This window comes from Notamacropus eugenii, chromosome 1, assembly GCF_028372415.1.
Source record: "Notamacropus eugenii isolate mMacEug1 chromosome 1, mMacEug1.pri_v2, whole genome shotgun sequence".
Lineage (NCBI taxonomy): Eukaryota > Metazoa > Chordata > Mammalia > Diprotodontia > Macropodidae > Notamacropus > Notamacropus eugenii.
Genome location: NC_092872.1, coordinates 512784907 through 512800867, shown reverse-complemented (window position 1 = coordinate 512800867; position 15961 = coordinate 512784907). Strand labels below are relative to the sequence as shown.

The following is a 15961-nucleotide window of genomic DNA, read 5'->3' as shown; positions in this document are numbered from 1 at the left end:
AGAAACTGGTCTCCTAGACCTCATCTTTTATAATGGTCTTTTATTTTTCTAAATAATTAGGCTAAGGTCATTCCTATTTCCTGTCTACACCTTGTGGTCATTTCAAAGCTTTGTTGCTTTTTGTGTTTAAAGATGCCACATAAACATCTATGTGGCAAATCTATTAATGACTTAGGGGCAATGGTTATAACTAATATGTGGTTTTAAGTTGTCTGAGAGATCGATTTTCATGATTATTTTTTTTTTTTTACTAAAAGCAGAACATCAAGAAATTCTTACATAAGAAGTTCAGGCACAAATAATTTCATGGGATATGTTTTTAGGGTTTGTGGGTGGTAAATTCACATTCAGCCACATGTTAAAACAAGTTCAAGCCCCAAATGACAAAGAATACTGTATGTAGCAGAAATCTGGCTAGACTGAAGCAGCTAACTCTCAACTGCTATCAAAATATTCCCTTAAGCCTTTAATGATTACCAGTTGTCAAGGTCTAGGATTAGAGCTTAAGGCAGGGAGACAGCTTGAGGTAGTGGAAAGAATGTTGACAGAGTTAGAAGAAGTTAAATTGTGGCCTAGTTATTCACTGTGATCTTGGGCAAGCAATTTGTTTCTTTGGGTCTCAGTTTCCCCATTTATAAATGGGGATAATAATATTAGCACTCTCTATTGTACAGGATTGTGCTTAGGAAAGGCTTTGGAAGCCCTAATGCCCAGTAGAAATATGAATTATTTTGATGTCTGGGTTTTTTTTTTTCTTTTAAAAAGGGGAATGCATGTCAAGTTCTTACAAACTCTTTCCAGGCCAATGGAAGAAATAGGATGACAGGCTCAGAAAAAAAAATGCGTTTCCAAATTGTTCAGTAAACAAAGTTTAGAATTTTGTGTATAAGTTTGGAAGCTTAGTCTATTTCAGGCAGAAAATCTGGTTGAAATTGGCCCCAGGGATGAGAAAGGAGAGAAGAGGAAATGGTCAGCTGATTGCTATGTTCTTTCTTCTACAGATGTGTGAGTTCTCTCTGTCTTTCTCTCCCACCCACGGTGTTTCTCTCACAGACAGACAGTTGACATCGATGATGTTTCTGAGACCATTTCAAGCATTTCCACCTTTTTCACTGGAATATGATTCCTGGAGTTGTTCCCATCTCTGAGAGGCAAAGAGCAGCTTGTCTATTATTAAGTACCAGCTATGTGGAAATCTAATTAAATCAGGCAGTGTTAATTATGAAACAAAAAAAGAATTGCCAAGAGGGCCAGCTAATGGAGATGGGAGAGTAGTAAAGGGCCTCCAAGGATTTTAAACAGAAGTAGCAACATGCTTAAATTTCATAAATGCAATTTTTCTCTCTGCCCCCAAGTGGGTCTTTACTGGGGCTCACAAACTGGTCTGTTGGACATCACACTGGCCTCATTACAGGACTTCCCAATAACTTGTTTTCTAGAGTCCCATATATAGAATCTCTATAAACTTCTATACTGATAATAAAACATTTTTATTCTCCAAGAGCAAACACAAATTCAAAACATAAAGTTTCTGTATAAAGAATAACCATCTTCCTTAATTACATGGGTATTATAAGTGCTTGTTTTTGTTTGAATGTATATATATATATATAGATAGATAGATAGATAGATAGATTGTGTGTGTGTGTGTGTGTGTGTGTGTGTGTGTGTGTGTGTGTAGACAGAGAGATGGATAGTAAAGATATACTCTATGTGTATAGCACATACATGGGTCTTTGGGATGCTAATTTTTCAATGAGTTTGCAGTTGAAGCGGGGATTCATAAACCAGGGTAAGAGAGGCAAGTTGGGGCCTCTCTGGCCCCGCTATGGGAAGTGATTAAGACTAGAAAAAATTGAGCATTTGTGTGAAGGCAGTGGGAGAGAACTAGATAAAATGTAGAGCAAATCAAGAACTGGAGCTTAGGACCTTGGGCATAGAGGTGGATCTTAGAGGTCTGTCCAATTCACTCACTAACTCTCTCTCTCTTTCCCTCTCTCTGTCTTTCTGTGTCGTGTCTGTCTCTGTCTCTCCATTTCTTTTTTCTGTTTCTGTCTCTCTCCTTTCTGTCTCTGTCTCTTTCTCTCTATCTACTGAGTGTCTGTATTTCTTCTCTTTGTTTCTGTCTCTCTCCTCCTCTCTCTTTCTCTCCCTCACAGGTGATAAAGCTGAGGATTGTAAAGTAACATGCTTGAAGTCACAGAAGTAGTAGGAATCAGAGCTGGGAAATGAATACAGGTCTTCCTCAAATTTCTGTACCCTGCTTTCTTTCTTCATGTCATGTTTATGAAATTTGATATTGCCTGGATATTTAGGAGGGGAGGAAGGGAGGGTAACTGAATGGAAAGGGGAAGGGACCTTGTGATCTTATAATCTTTTCCTCTGCCACTTCCTAACTGTGTGATCCAGAGCAATTCACTCAACTCCTGTGAACTTCAGGTTCCTCATCTGTAAAATGGGAATGATGATGATATTAGTACTTGCATCATTTGCCTCAGGTGGTTGATGTGGGGAAAGTGCAGAATGGGAACTAGTATTAGAATAAAGACCAGTTCAAGAGATTCTGGGTGAGGAGCACAGGAAGGTTAGAGAAATCCACTAGGGCTTTTTGGGAGAGTAATTCTGGCTAGAACTTCACTGGGGTCTCTAAGCACTTGCTAAATTCCTTTCCTTCTTTGAGGGGAGGAATCATACTGGAACCAATCAATTGCCTAAAAAAGCACTAAAATGCTTACTATGTGCCAGGCACTGTGAAGGGATTGGGGGATACAAAGACTCAGGAAAAGAACCTCTGCCCTCACTTCTGTTCTATTAGGGAAGGCACATGTACACATATAAATATGAATATAAAAATGTAAATGTGTGTACCCATACATATATGTGTATACACACGTATACGCTTAAAAGTATGTGTGTGTACATGTATATATGTGTATACCCCTCACACATATTATACATATATAATATAAAAAATAAAAACAAGATAACACTTCACAGCACTTAGCACCTAATAAATATTTTTAAACGAATGAGTGAAAAAAACTTTTCTCCTTCTGTCCCGGGAAAATAGCCTCTGATAGAGAAGAGCTGTACTGAACAGTGTCTAGACATTGGGTGATGCAACACAACACAGTCAACAGCATCCTAGGATTCTCAGCTGGGCAAGATCCCAGGGACCATCTAGTCTACTATCATCATTTTCCAGAGTAGGAAACTGAGGCAGTCAAGAAGGGAAATGACTTGTCCAATGCTGAAGTAGGAGGGAGAGAAAATAAATGTTTGCCAATAAGAAAAATTAATAAAATTAAATTTAGAATATTTTAAGGATTGAAATTATATCTCTGATCCAACCCCCTTCTTTTGTATATGGGTAAATAAAAGCCTGGAAGTGACTTAGTCAAAAGCATATAGCTTGTTAGTGGCAGGACTGAGACCAGAAGACAAGCCTTTCACTCCTTTGCTCACATAACGCTCCCTCTAGTGATTTGGACTTATTACAGTAGAGAGGGTAGTAGTAGCCTTTGCTTCCCAGTTTGATAATTTTGGCTGTTTCTCTGGTTTTGATCCGGTGCTCTGCCTTCTAGAAAAGTACCCCATTTACCGGGGAATTGCTGTGACTGTGTCTGCTTCCCTTCTAGGGTCACTGGGGTTTACAGAGGTACTGACAATCTCATGGGGGAAGCAGTTTATAGAACTGGGTCTTTGTGCCATTGTCACTGGCCCATTAACTGATTTTGAAATTTAACTTGTTATATCAATGGGATAAATCTCCACTAAAATCCTATTCTGATACCTCCTCATGATGTAGAGATAACTTTCAATTCTATTATTGACTTAAATATCAGATAAAAGGAACGTTTCCACATAGCTAGTAGAATAGAAAAAAAAAGATTTGTACTTGAAATTACAGATCTCTATTATGTATAGCTTGTTATTACACATTTAGTATATAAATTCAAGCTGTAGCTTTGAAAACTACACTGCTTGTCTATATTTCTTTCTGATTTCTCTTCTGTTCTCTTTTCTACATTAAAAAAAAAAGTCTCATTGACTTTTCTCTTTTTTCTTCTTTTCCTTTCTGTCTTCTTTTTGCCACTTTATCACAATGCCCCCTTGACCTTTTGCTTCTTTTCACTGGGGAAAAGAAGCACTCACAACAAATATACTTAGCCAAGCAAAACAAATTTCCTCATTGGTTGCATACAAAAAGTGCTTTCTTCATTCCATCACCTCTCTGTCAAGAAGTGATGATGACCCTCCAATCCTGAAGGCTCCACCAGTGGATCATAAGCCCTGGCAGGTCATACCAAATGGCAAGGCTTGTGTACAGGTCATTATTGATTATGTGTTTATAGTCTGGGGATGAAACTAGATAAGTTTGGAGAGGCTCATAGCTAGGACGGTTTCCAAGCAATTAATTTCATTTTCTTTTCTGGCTAAAGGAACTTAAGACATCTTATCTGATGGTGTGTTGGTAGAAAGAATGCCTTGATGAAATCATGATGTTTTCTAGAATGGTAGGCATGATTTTTCAAAAAATGAAAATTCAATCTAAACAAAAATTTTTGTATTTTCCTCGAAAAAAATCAGGTAATTACTTTAAAAAATAAATGAGTATAAAGAAGCTGAAGGTATTAATTTTAAAACATGTTATCCAGCTGGAGCAAACATATTCTTCTGTTGCTGGAAAATGTCAGTCTGTGTGTTCTGACAGATAAATCATCCTGCTGTTGTCTCTGCCATCCATTAACAGTGAATATCAAGCAAATCTTTTCAACGGGGGACCCAGCTGACAAATTGCATTAAGAAAGAATCAAGGGAGAAGAAAAATGAAGCCCTTTAACTTCCCTGAAAAAAGTGTATATATATATATACATATACATATGTATATATATATGTGTGTGTGTGTATGAATATGTGTGTATGAATCTTATATACATGTATATATATGTGTGTGTATACACACACACACACTCATATATACAAAGTATGATGTGGAAAATCTGGAAAAGGCTGGGTAGCTGGTAAGGGGACTGGAAAAATAAACCTTTATATAAGATTCTCTATAATATTTTTTCTTCTTCCTATTCTTTCTGCCCTCTTCTTACTTTTGAAAATGCAGAGAATAAATTTATTTAGACTATCATGGTACTGCAGAAGGTTAGAAGTAGAAGGGACCTCAGGGATCATTTGGTTCAGGAGTTTTCTTATTCTGTGGTCCATGAACCTTTTTTTTAAAAAAAATTTTCGTAATCATTTTTCAATGCAGTTATTTTCCTTTGTAATCTTAAGTATTTTATTTTGTGCATTAAAAAAAATCATAGGCTTCACCAGACTACCAAAAGGGTCTACAAGATAAAAGGTAGTCAAATGCCCTAGTATAATAATGAAAAGGCTGAAGGGGGAGTGACTTCCCCAGAGTCATACTCTGAATTAGTGGTAGAGGGAGGAATGAAGCAATTCATCCTTGCCCTCAAGGGGGTTGAAATCTCCTGGTAAGAATAAGGTATAGACAGGGATAACTCTGATGCAAGGGAGAATGCAGACCTCATGACCTTGTATCAGAAGTGGATCAGAGTACCAGGGATAGGGGGAAAAAGGAGAGAGGCTAAAGAAGGGGGACTGATAAGTAGATCAGGACTATACTAGCCGTCTTTTTTTTTTTTTTAAAGTCTCTTGTATTTGCTTACTGATCCAATTCATTGATAAACGACATCTCAATATATCAAGTACCCAGGTACAAGGACTTTGAAAACAAAAGATTATTGAGTTAAATTTGAAGTCTGGCCTCTTATTCCCTAAGCCTCACTTGGTGTAGAGCCATATAGATGGCATGCCATAGCACACATAAAAAGTGACAACCTTTCCAGTGTACAAAGAAGGCCTAAAATTCCCACCCTCAGCTAATTGCTTTCTTCACTGACCTGGGGCTTAGTTGATGGGAGTTGTACTGGTACGATCAGCAAGTGAACATACCCTAAGCAGAAGCCCCCAAATTTGTAGCTGTGATCTCTCATCTTTTCCATGTGACCAAGAGCCGGTTAGCTGCATTCCCAAAATAAAATCTTTTAATTGGCTTAAGATATGTAAGTTTTATGTGTGACTTCTCACATTTTCTGATGTGATTGCTGGCTTAGCACAAAATTCACACATTTAGAGAGTATTTGCTACTAAATGGTAGGAAAAAAACCTGTAAGTCAACTATTTCTCTAATTCAAGAAGATAGCATTCTAGAGTCCTAGCATTGACCAAACCCACATACTCCATATGCTTAAACTAAGTGGTACAGTGTGTAGAGTGCTAGATTTGGAGTCAAGAATACTTCAGTTCCAATCTTGCTTACTACCTGTGTGACTTTGAGCAAATCATTTAATTTCTTTGAGCCTCAGTTTCCCCATCTGTTAAATGGGGATAATAATAGTATCTAACAGAATTTTTGTGAGGACCAAATGAGATAACATATTCAAGCCTTTGAAAATCAAGGTGAAATATAAATGTTAGCTATTTTCATTAATAAGAATATTTGATCCAATTGTTTGACTGTGAGGTTAAAGTTGATATTGAGAACAAGATAAAAATCCATATTTGTACATATATGAGATATATGTCTGGTGACACAGGTGAGAGAGTGAATGTGGGAGGAAAATGAGTTAATAAGATCAATTATAATGATTATTATCTTCATGCTATTTTTAAAAAAAGGGTTTTCTTTTGTAATTTTGGAACTCAAATCGAACATCTTTAGGAAAAGAATCTAGAAGGAAGTGGAAGATATTAATTTAAGCAATCCTCATCTTTGCAAAGCAGGTGTATTAGTCTAGAATGCCAATTTGAAGGAAAATGTGTCAGTCAGTATGATTTCTCTGGTGAATCGTCACCTACCTGTCTCTGACATCTGTTAGCAGTATACCCTCCCTGCCAAGCCAGCCTTTCAAAGACTGTGTTAAATTGACAAATTAAATTAAAAATGTAGCTTAGGTTAAAGAAAAATTAGGTTCTTTCATTTTTCAATGCGCTGTTATTTAAGACAATTTACTCTTTATAGTGTTTCAAGGAAGAATTTCCAATCTGTCTGGAGCTACAACATCTGATTGCTTGCTGGATTTTGCAACTTTCCCCCCCTCCCTGCCTCAAGGTACTCCAGGGGATATAGTATCTTAAAAATTAAATTGAATTTTACTTAATTTTATGACATTCTGAAAGGTCCCCAAGCCAGGGTTGAAAATCGAGTTAAAAAGACAAGGGGAAAAAATTCAGATCTCGAAACAGCTATTTTTATCACTAAAATACTGGGCTTGTTTAGAGTCTGTTACACTGTATTTAAAAGATAATTAAATATAGGATTATTTTTTAAAAAAACTTATAGCTACAAAAAGAACAATCCAGAAGTGAAATTAAGGCATTTGAAACAATGTCTGTGCTGAGCTTTAATGGCATAATTGATCTATCGCATGTTGGTTAAGGGACTTTATTATAATTCTGGTATACACAAATGATCAGTTACAGGAAACACATAATATATTTAGTGCTACAGTTCCATATGGCAACTGTAACTATTGATATTCTACACCAGCCTGATGTATTTATAAAGTAAAAAACAAAATCTATGAGGGAGAAATTGGAAGGATGCATACTATAGTAGGAACAGCACTGACTTTGGAATCAGAGGACTTTGTTGCTGGCCTTGCTACATTTCCTTGTGCTACTTGTACTTGGCTGTGCGACATATACGACTCTGGGTAAATCACTTTCCTTCCTTAGCCCTCAGTTTCTCCTCTGTAATATGATCAGGTTGCAGTAGATGATCTTCACAGTACCTTCCAACTCTTGATCCCATGGACCAACAAATGAATGACCATAAATGCATCAGAGAAGAACAAGGAGAAGTAAAAACAAAAATAAAGAAAACCAAACTGAAACAAAAACTCAAACCCAAACAAAACAAACAAATGAACAAACAAACAAGAAAACCCCATCCTCTCAGATTGTAAATTCCTAGGGACTGAGTTCCTAGCTTTTGCAGCATAAATGACACGTAGGGTATTGCAATAGACAATCAATGATGATTCTTTAAAAAAAATATAGACATGAAATTACAACTTGGGATCTTTTATATTTTCTGCACTAAGTACATATACTTCTCCTTCTACCATGTTCACATCTCTTTCACTTTTCTTTGTGGCTTTTTTTGGCTAAATTTTCTGACAATGTACTCCAAGTAAATGTTTGAATTCTTTGGTTATGTTGGCATTTTGTTGTACTGAACTCTTTGCGAGGATAGTCTAGGACTTTGGAAACATTTTGTTATACTGAGATTTCCATTGTAATATGGCATTTAGCCTATAAAAGAGTAACTTCGTATGAGATTAAAGATCTGCTATTATTGTATTTTTATATTACCTGCCTTTACTTTGCCTGAGCAAAAGCTTTAAGAAGGTGCCATTTTAGGGTATATTACTTTCTTTTCGCAGACCATGTGGAGTTCTATGGAAGTCAGTAGTAGGGTTTATTAAGAATCATGGTACATGTAATACTCATTTAGGAAATATATTAAAAAATTTCACTAGTTAGCTCAGTGGTTAATTTTCACAGGACATTAAATATATTTGATATCAAATTCTAAACTAATTTTATAGCTTAGTTTCCTACACCTGGTAGAAATTAATCATCATTTTTCTCAAAGCAAATTTATATGCAAATAAGTAATATGATTCTTTTAAAAATCATTATTTAACATCTTCACTTGCTTAAAATATTCAAAACCACCTGCAGTATTGTTACCAAATAGGACTCATTACAGGATTTGAAGCTTTAAAAGATGATGAACAAGGAAAAGAAGGTGCGTCTAAAAATGTTGTCTGGAATATTTCCAAAGTAATGCTGAGCCCTTTTGACAGATTGTTTTAAAAATGAAAAAATTCACTATGACCTTGCTTGACCTCAAACTGTTCACCATAGACTTGGCTATAAGATATGTTTGTCTTGGAGTCTATTCAAAGTAAGTAGAATGCCAAAGAACATATTATCAAGTAGTTTTATAGGAAATTTCATGATACAAATGCCAAGGATCTGCTGGACTAGAAGTTTCTTGAGGACAAAGCCTCTATCTTATGCTCCTGTGTCTTCCAGAACACCTTGGTTATAAGGAGGCCCTCAAAAGCATTTACTGATTGACCCAGACACTCCAGAGTATTTTTTGCCGATATATACTTGTCTCAATTAGTCTTTCTTTCCCTTTCCTGCTGTATTGGTAGCCATTTGAATGATTCTTGTGAATTCAAATTCTGGCAGGCCTTCTAGCAGCTTCTCCAGACCATCTTGTTCTGATGACTGGTGCAGAAAGAAACAACCGCTATGAGCCAATATGGGTTGTTTCAGGAAATAACACATTCATGATGGGATTTAAAATTTGAATTAAAATATGAAATTTTAGAATTAAAATATGAACCCTTGCCATATGCTGGTGTGGATTTCAATTAATATATTGATATTCCCTCAGATGTCCTACCCCTAATCCTAACTGATTCTTTTGCATTGCCCACAATGAATGTTCAAAACCTTTGCTTCTCTTCTCAAACCTCTCATATTATTTTACTTCCTCTCAACAGTGCAATTTACTTCTGACCTCAAGGAGCAAATAGAAGCCATTTGCCACTAGCTCTTTTCTCTCCTCTGCATCTCAAAGCCTCTCATTACCACCCCTCAGTTTCTCTCTCCTCCTTTACTCCAGTATCAGATAAAGAAGTGGCAATCTCCTCACCAAGACCCCTTTACTCATCCTTTTGATGCCATCCATGGCCTTCTCATTTGGCAGATTGGCCTCTCAACTATATTCCTTTTCTCCTTATTTTCTCTCCAGTTTTGGCTCCTTCCTGCTGCATACAGACATACCTGGATCTACTCATCTATTAAACAAACTAACAGAACCTTCCTTTGACTCTACTATCTTTTTGAATTATTTTCCTATATCATCCCTCCTTTTCACAGTCAGATTCTGAGAGGAAAGTTATCTTTACTGATTGCTTTCATTTTTTTCTCCCTTCACTTGCTTCTTAGTCCCTTACAATATGGTTTTTGACCTTATCACTCATCTGTAACTGCTCTCTCCAAAGTTGTCAATAATCTCTTAATTGATGTGTCCAGTGGCTATTTCTTTAAACCTTCTCATCTTGACCTATTGGCAACATTTAAAATTCATGTCCTATCATCTGCTGTGGAGGCAACTAGGTGGCTCACTGGATGGAGTGCTATGCCTGGAGTCAAGAAGACCTGAGTTTGAATCTGACCTCAGACACCTACTAGCTATGTGTGATCCTGGGCTTAGCCTTCGTTTGCCTTAATCCACTAGATAAGGAAATGGCAAACCACTCCAGTATCTTTGCTAAAAACATCTCATGGACAGTGTGGTCCACAGTATGGTCATGAAAAATTGAATACAACTGAATAACAACATTTTCATCTGTGGATCTACCTCAAAACTCTGTTGCGGGCCGCTTCTTTTTTCTCTCTACACTTTCTCTTATCTTCCAAGGATTTAATTATCCCTACTCTCTCTCTAGAATGCCACTCCCATATCTAACTGCTTTAGATGTTTCCCATTAGCTGTCCCACAGGCACCTCAAACTCAAGGTGTTCAAAAACAGAATTCATTTTCTTTATTCCCAAAACTACTACTTTTTTTTTAAATCACTATTTCCATTGATGACTTACATCATTCCAGTCATTCAGCTGTACCGTTTCAACTCTTCATTCTCCTTCATGAATTCATTTTTCGAATTTTAATGATTATCTCCACAACATCTATTCCATCCATCCCCTTCTCTTCATTCATAAGATGGTAATGACCATATTTCATGTCCACACATCCTCTCTCAGACTACAATAACAGCCTGCTAGTTTTCCTGCCTTTAATCTCTTCTCCTTCTGATCCATTTTCCACATAGTTGCCAAAACAATTTTCCTAAAACTTGGGTCTGACTTCATTACTCTCTTGATCAAAAAGCTCTGGCGGTCCACTATTGCCTCTAGAATAAAGTACAAACTCTTCCATTTGGCCTTTTAAGCCTTTTATACCCTGGCTTCAGACTAACTTTCTAGGTTAACTACATATTACTCCCTTTTATGGACTCTACATTTCAGCCAAACCAGCCTCCTTGTTGCTCCAAACACTCAATTTGCCATTTCCCTTCTGTGTTTTTGCACTGGTTATTGTCCATGGCTAGAATGACTTCCCTTTATACCCCCATCTCCTGCTGCCTGCTGCCTAGAGCTCAGCTCAAGTGCCACAGCTTTCACTAGGCCCTTCCCAATCCTCCTAGCTGTTACTCTCCACTTTCCCTTCCCCTTCCCCAAATTACTTTATACTTGCATGCACACCACACACCACACCACACACATACACATTTTGGTATGGATATACATACATACATATTTTGGTATTGATACATGAACACATACACATATCTTTTCCCTGATTAAATATAAGCTATTTGAAGTCAGGAATTGTTTCAATTTTGTCTTTGTATCCCCAGTGCCTCATATGGAGTGGACTCTTGATAAATGTTTGCTGGTTGATTGAATGATTGATTACCTACCAACTTCATTTAGAGATGTTTTGAGCCTAATGTGTGCAGTAGATAGTTGCTGGATTTATCATGAAGGCTTGGGTTCAAATTTGCCTTCTGACATTTAATAACTGTGTGGCCATGGGGTCACTTAATGCCTCTGAGTCTTGGTTTCCTTATCTGTAAAATGAGGACACGAACATCCATAGTGCCCATCGTGAAGCACTGTTTTGAGGACCAAATCCGATGACAAATATAAAGAAAGATATAAAGAATGTGGCAAACTAAAGATATAAAGAATGTGGCAAGCTACAAAAATAAATTGTTTTTGTGGTTGTTAATTTTTTAAGAAATTCCCTGTAGCACCTCTGCCCAAGGGTACAGTGAGATGACCTTGTTCAATTGCTGGCAGAGGGGTTGAAGGCAGTAGTGAATGGGAAATGTTATTGTTACGACTGCATCAATTTAGTCTTCAGGACCCACTAGTCTGAAACCAGGGTATAAAAGGCTTAAAAGGCCAAATGGAGGAGTTTGTATTTTCTTCTAGAGGTAATAGTGGACCACCAGAGCTTTTAGATCAAGAGTAATAAAGTTGGACCCAAGTAAAGTGGAATTACTTTAAATAGAACTCTTGATCTTAAGGTAGAGAAATAACTGGATCCTTAGGAGGATAGAAAGAGGAGAAAAGAAAACAGGAAGAATGTGAGGGAGGGAAGGAAGGAGGAAAGGAAGGAACAGAAGAAAAAATGAAGGAAAGAAAGAAGGAAGGAGGGAGGGTGGGAGAGGAAGGGAAAAAGGAAGGATTTGTTAAGTGCCTACTATGTGCCAGGTACTATGCTAAGTGTTTTACAAATATTATCTCATTTGATCCTCATAGCAACCCTGGGAGGTAGGTGCTATTATCCCCATTTTACAGGTGAGGAAACTGAGGTCAACAGAGATTGTGACTTGCCTAGAGTGCACAGTAGTGTCTGAGGCTGAATTTGAACCCTGCTTTCTTTTCACTGCACCACCTAGCTGCCTAGGTGCCAGAGGAAAAGTATCCAGTATTTATTCAACCCCTCAAATATACATTAAACCCTTACTATGTTTAGAGCTCTGTGCTTTCTTGGCCCTCAGTTATTTTTGTCACTTCAGCTCATCCACAAGTGAGGAAATAGGGGCCATTTCAGAGGTAGAGAACCAAGATAGACAGCCACAAAAATCTATAGGGTAAAGTCATGAATCCAGGGCCCATATGATTTAAATCCAAGACATAATTTTTCCATAAAGGTTGAAAGTTGCCAAAAACTCCAGCTCAGAAAATATGCTTCAGAGAACCAGTTAGAACAGAGATAGGGTGAAGAGCCCAGAATATGGAGAGGACCAGTGGGGGATGGGAAGTGCTAAGACCTGTAACCATAGGGGCTGGTAATTTGGAGGCCTAGATTAGGAGGAGATCTATTTTACTGGGCAGGGTAGACTTTACCAGGTCTTTGCTAGTGGGTTAAGGGGAAAGCATTTTGGGTTGACAAAACTGGGATCACTTATGAGATAAGACTCTGCTTTAGTCCTAGATCTCTATAAGCCATGTGGAGGGCAGAAATATCAGCTTTGGGAGGTGAAGAGTAGTGGGCCAGAGCTGGTCAAATCCACAGAAATGAGCCTTTAACTGATAGTCACTATCAAGGCCAAATCTATACAAAATAAATTTAAGCAGGAAGGAGAAAAGGAGAGCGGACCAAATATTTCTAAGCTGGTTTTGAAAATCAGGATCAAATGTTGGGATCTGTGAATTTTTTTATCTGTTGGTGTACTATCAATATTCTCTTGAATCTCCTTCAAATATCTGAGGGGCTGGACTTTTGTCAGTGTTAAGCAAAGAAAGAGGTAAGAATGAAAGAAATGATCTAATCCTTACCTCTCAGGGAAGCCCACAGCGAAGGATCTGGGTGAGATAGGAACAGAGGAGCTTTGAAAAGTAACAGGTTCACCAGGGAGGAGTGAATCAGGCTTGTGACTCAGTCAGCAAAAAACAGGAAGGCAAGAGGCCTCCTTCACTCTGCAGTCCCACACCTGGGCTGACTTAAGTCTTCTCTACCCATGACACTTATATATGCTTCTCAGTCTTTAGTAATTAACTTGGGAGGATTGAAAACTCTTGCTCCTAACGTAGCCCTAATTTTTTTTTTGCACTTAATAGTATTTTTTCCAATTACATGTAAAGACAGTTTTTAACATTCTTTTTTGTAAGATTTTGAGTTCCAAATTTTTCTCTCTCCTTTCCTTCCCTTTCCCCCTTCCCAAGACACCTAACAATATGATATAGGTTTTCCTAGTCCTAATCTTAAATATATCACCCAATAACACATTCTCTACCTTTATCACTAGATAAAGGTTACGAGATAAAGGATTCAGATACAGAAAGGCAGGATTGGGACCGTACCTGTGATTTCACCAATATAACAAATTATCTGCATGAGGAATCCTCCTCTACCAATGTAGCACATTTCTCTATAACTTGAGAGATTTTAAGAGCTTCCTGGAGCACTGAGAAACTATATGTGACTTGCCTAGGGTCACTCAATCAATACGTATCAGAGAGGGCACTTGAATACAGGTCTTCTTGGCTCTGATGCCAGCCCTCTTTTTACTGTATTACACTACTTAAGAGGAACTTTATTAGGTCCTCAGCATGCTAGCTGCATTAAACTCTTAACAATAGAGTCCAAAGCTCTCCCTCTTTCAGGTTCCAAAAATTGAGCCAAAGAACATGCCACTAGGGATCAATCACTTGCTAATGGTTCAAATAAACAATTTTTTTAAGCACAGTTGACAAAACTGGGACAATATTTGAGAAAAGATCCTGGTTAAGCTCCAGATCTCCATAATATATTGCTATCTATGTGCCAGAGACCTGCCCTTGGAATCAGGAAGACCTGGCATATGCCAGTTGTATGGCCCTCAGTAAGTCCCTTAACCTCTTGGTGCCTCAGAAAGCTCTCTTTAAGGCTATAAGTTATAGCAAAGGAGGTAATTTGCATGGGTGTAGAGGATTTCCTCAGTAGGAGTTCTCTATACTAATGAAATCATTTTGTTTTGTTCAGTCATCTCTGACTCTTTGTGACCGCTTTGAGTTGCTCAGGGTCATACACCTAGTAAATGTCTGAGACTGGATTTGAACTCAGGAAGACGTCTTCCTGATTCTAGGTCTAGTACTCTATCCAATGCAGCACTAGCTGCCCCAATGAAATCACAGCTCTAGTCTAAAATTAAATCAATCACTCAAATATATTAAACACCATTCGTGTCCCAGGCACTGTGCTAGGCCCTGAGGATACAAGTACAAAGCATGGAAGCATCCCTACTGAAAGTAAACTCATGCTCTATCAGAAACACAGGCCAGTCAATCAATCAAAAAGCATAAATTAACTTTTTATTATATTTCAGGTGGGGATAGCTAGGTGGCACAGTACATACAGTGCTGGACTTGGAGTTAGGATAGACCTGAATTCAAATCCAGCCACCTCAGACACTTACTAGCTATGTGACCCTGGGCAAGTCACTTAACCCTGCTTGCCTCAATTTCCTCATCTGTAAAATGAACTAGAGAAGAAAATGCAAACCACTCCGGTATCTTTGCCCAGAAAACCCTAAATAGGGTCATGAAGAGTCAGGCATGACTGAAATGACTAAACAACAAAGACATATTGCAGGCACTGTGCTAAGGGCATCCACAACATACATAGACATATGCATGATTGCTGTGAGGGGAGCATTTTGCAGATTGAAAGTGACATAGAATTGTGGATGATTATAGATCAAGCATCACTGCTCCAAAGTCAGGAGGGTTTTTAGAGGTCATCCAGGCCAGGCCTCTTGTTTCATAGAGTTGGTGCAGAAGCTCAAAAAATGGCCTGGGAGCAAAGCAGAGGGTCTAACCCTACCTTCTCTGACTTCAAATCCACTTTTGGATTTTCCACTTTTCCACTTTTCTGTGCTGCATTTATTGAAACTTCTAGATTGACAGAAAACCAATCTAATTTGGTTAGAACTTGGGAATTTTCTCTTTTATCTCTGATCCTGTAGTCTTACAATGACAGTAGAATGTGGGGAGGTAAACCTTCCACCGCACTGAACAAACTCACCTTTGAGAATACATGAATAACTTTCTATGTTGAGGCAAGGTAGTGTGATGGAAAGAGTATAAGATTTGGTCTTAAAGGACCTGCAAGCAAATCCCAGTTCTACTATTTACCAAATGTATGACCTTGGATAAGTCATTTAACCTCTATAACAGCTAACTCTTATATAGTGATTTAAGACTTATTTGCAAAATATATTAATAAAAGTTATCTTATTTTATCCTCACATCAACTTTCTCTGGAAGGTAGGTGTCTTATTCTTATTTTACAAAT

The 15961-nt window shown here is 37.8% G+C and overlaps 1 protein-coding gene across 22 annotated transcripts in view; it reads right to left on the bottom strand.

Moving 5' to 3' along the window:
- The window catches only part of BCAS1 (brain enriched myelin associated protein 1), a 154036-nt gene that overhangs the window by 118061 nt on the left and 20014 nt on the right, over nucleotides 1–15961 (bottom strand). For 3 of the 22 annotated variants that reach the window (XM_072633510.1, XM_072633518.1, XM_072633520.1), the window contains exon 1: nucleotides 13465–13639. The exons of the other annotated variants lie outside the window; for them this stretch is intronic. The gene's annotated coding sequence lies outside the window, so the exon portion shown is untranslated. Of the gene's footprint in view, nucleotides 1–13464; nucleotides 13640–15961 lie in introns of those variants that run through there. 22 annotated transcript variants of the gene reach the window in all.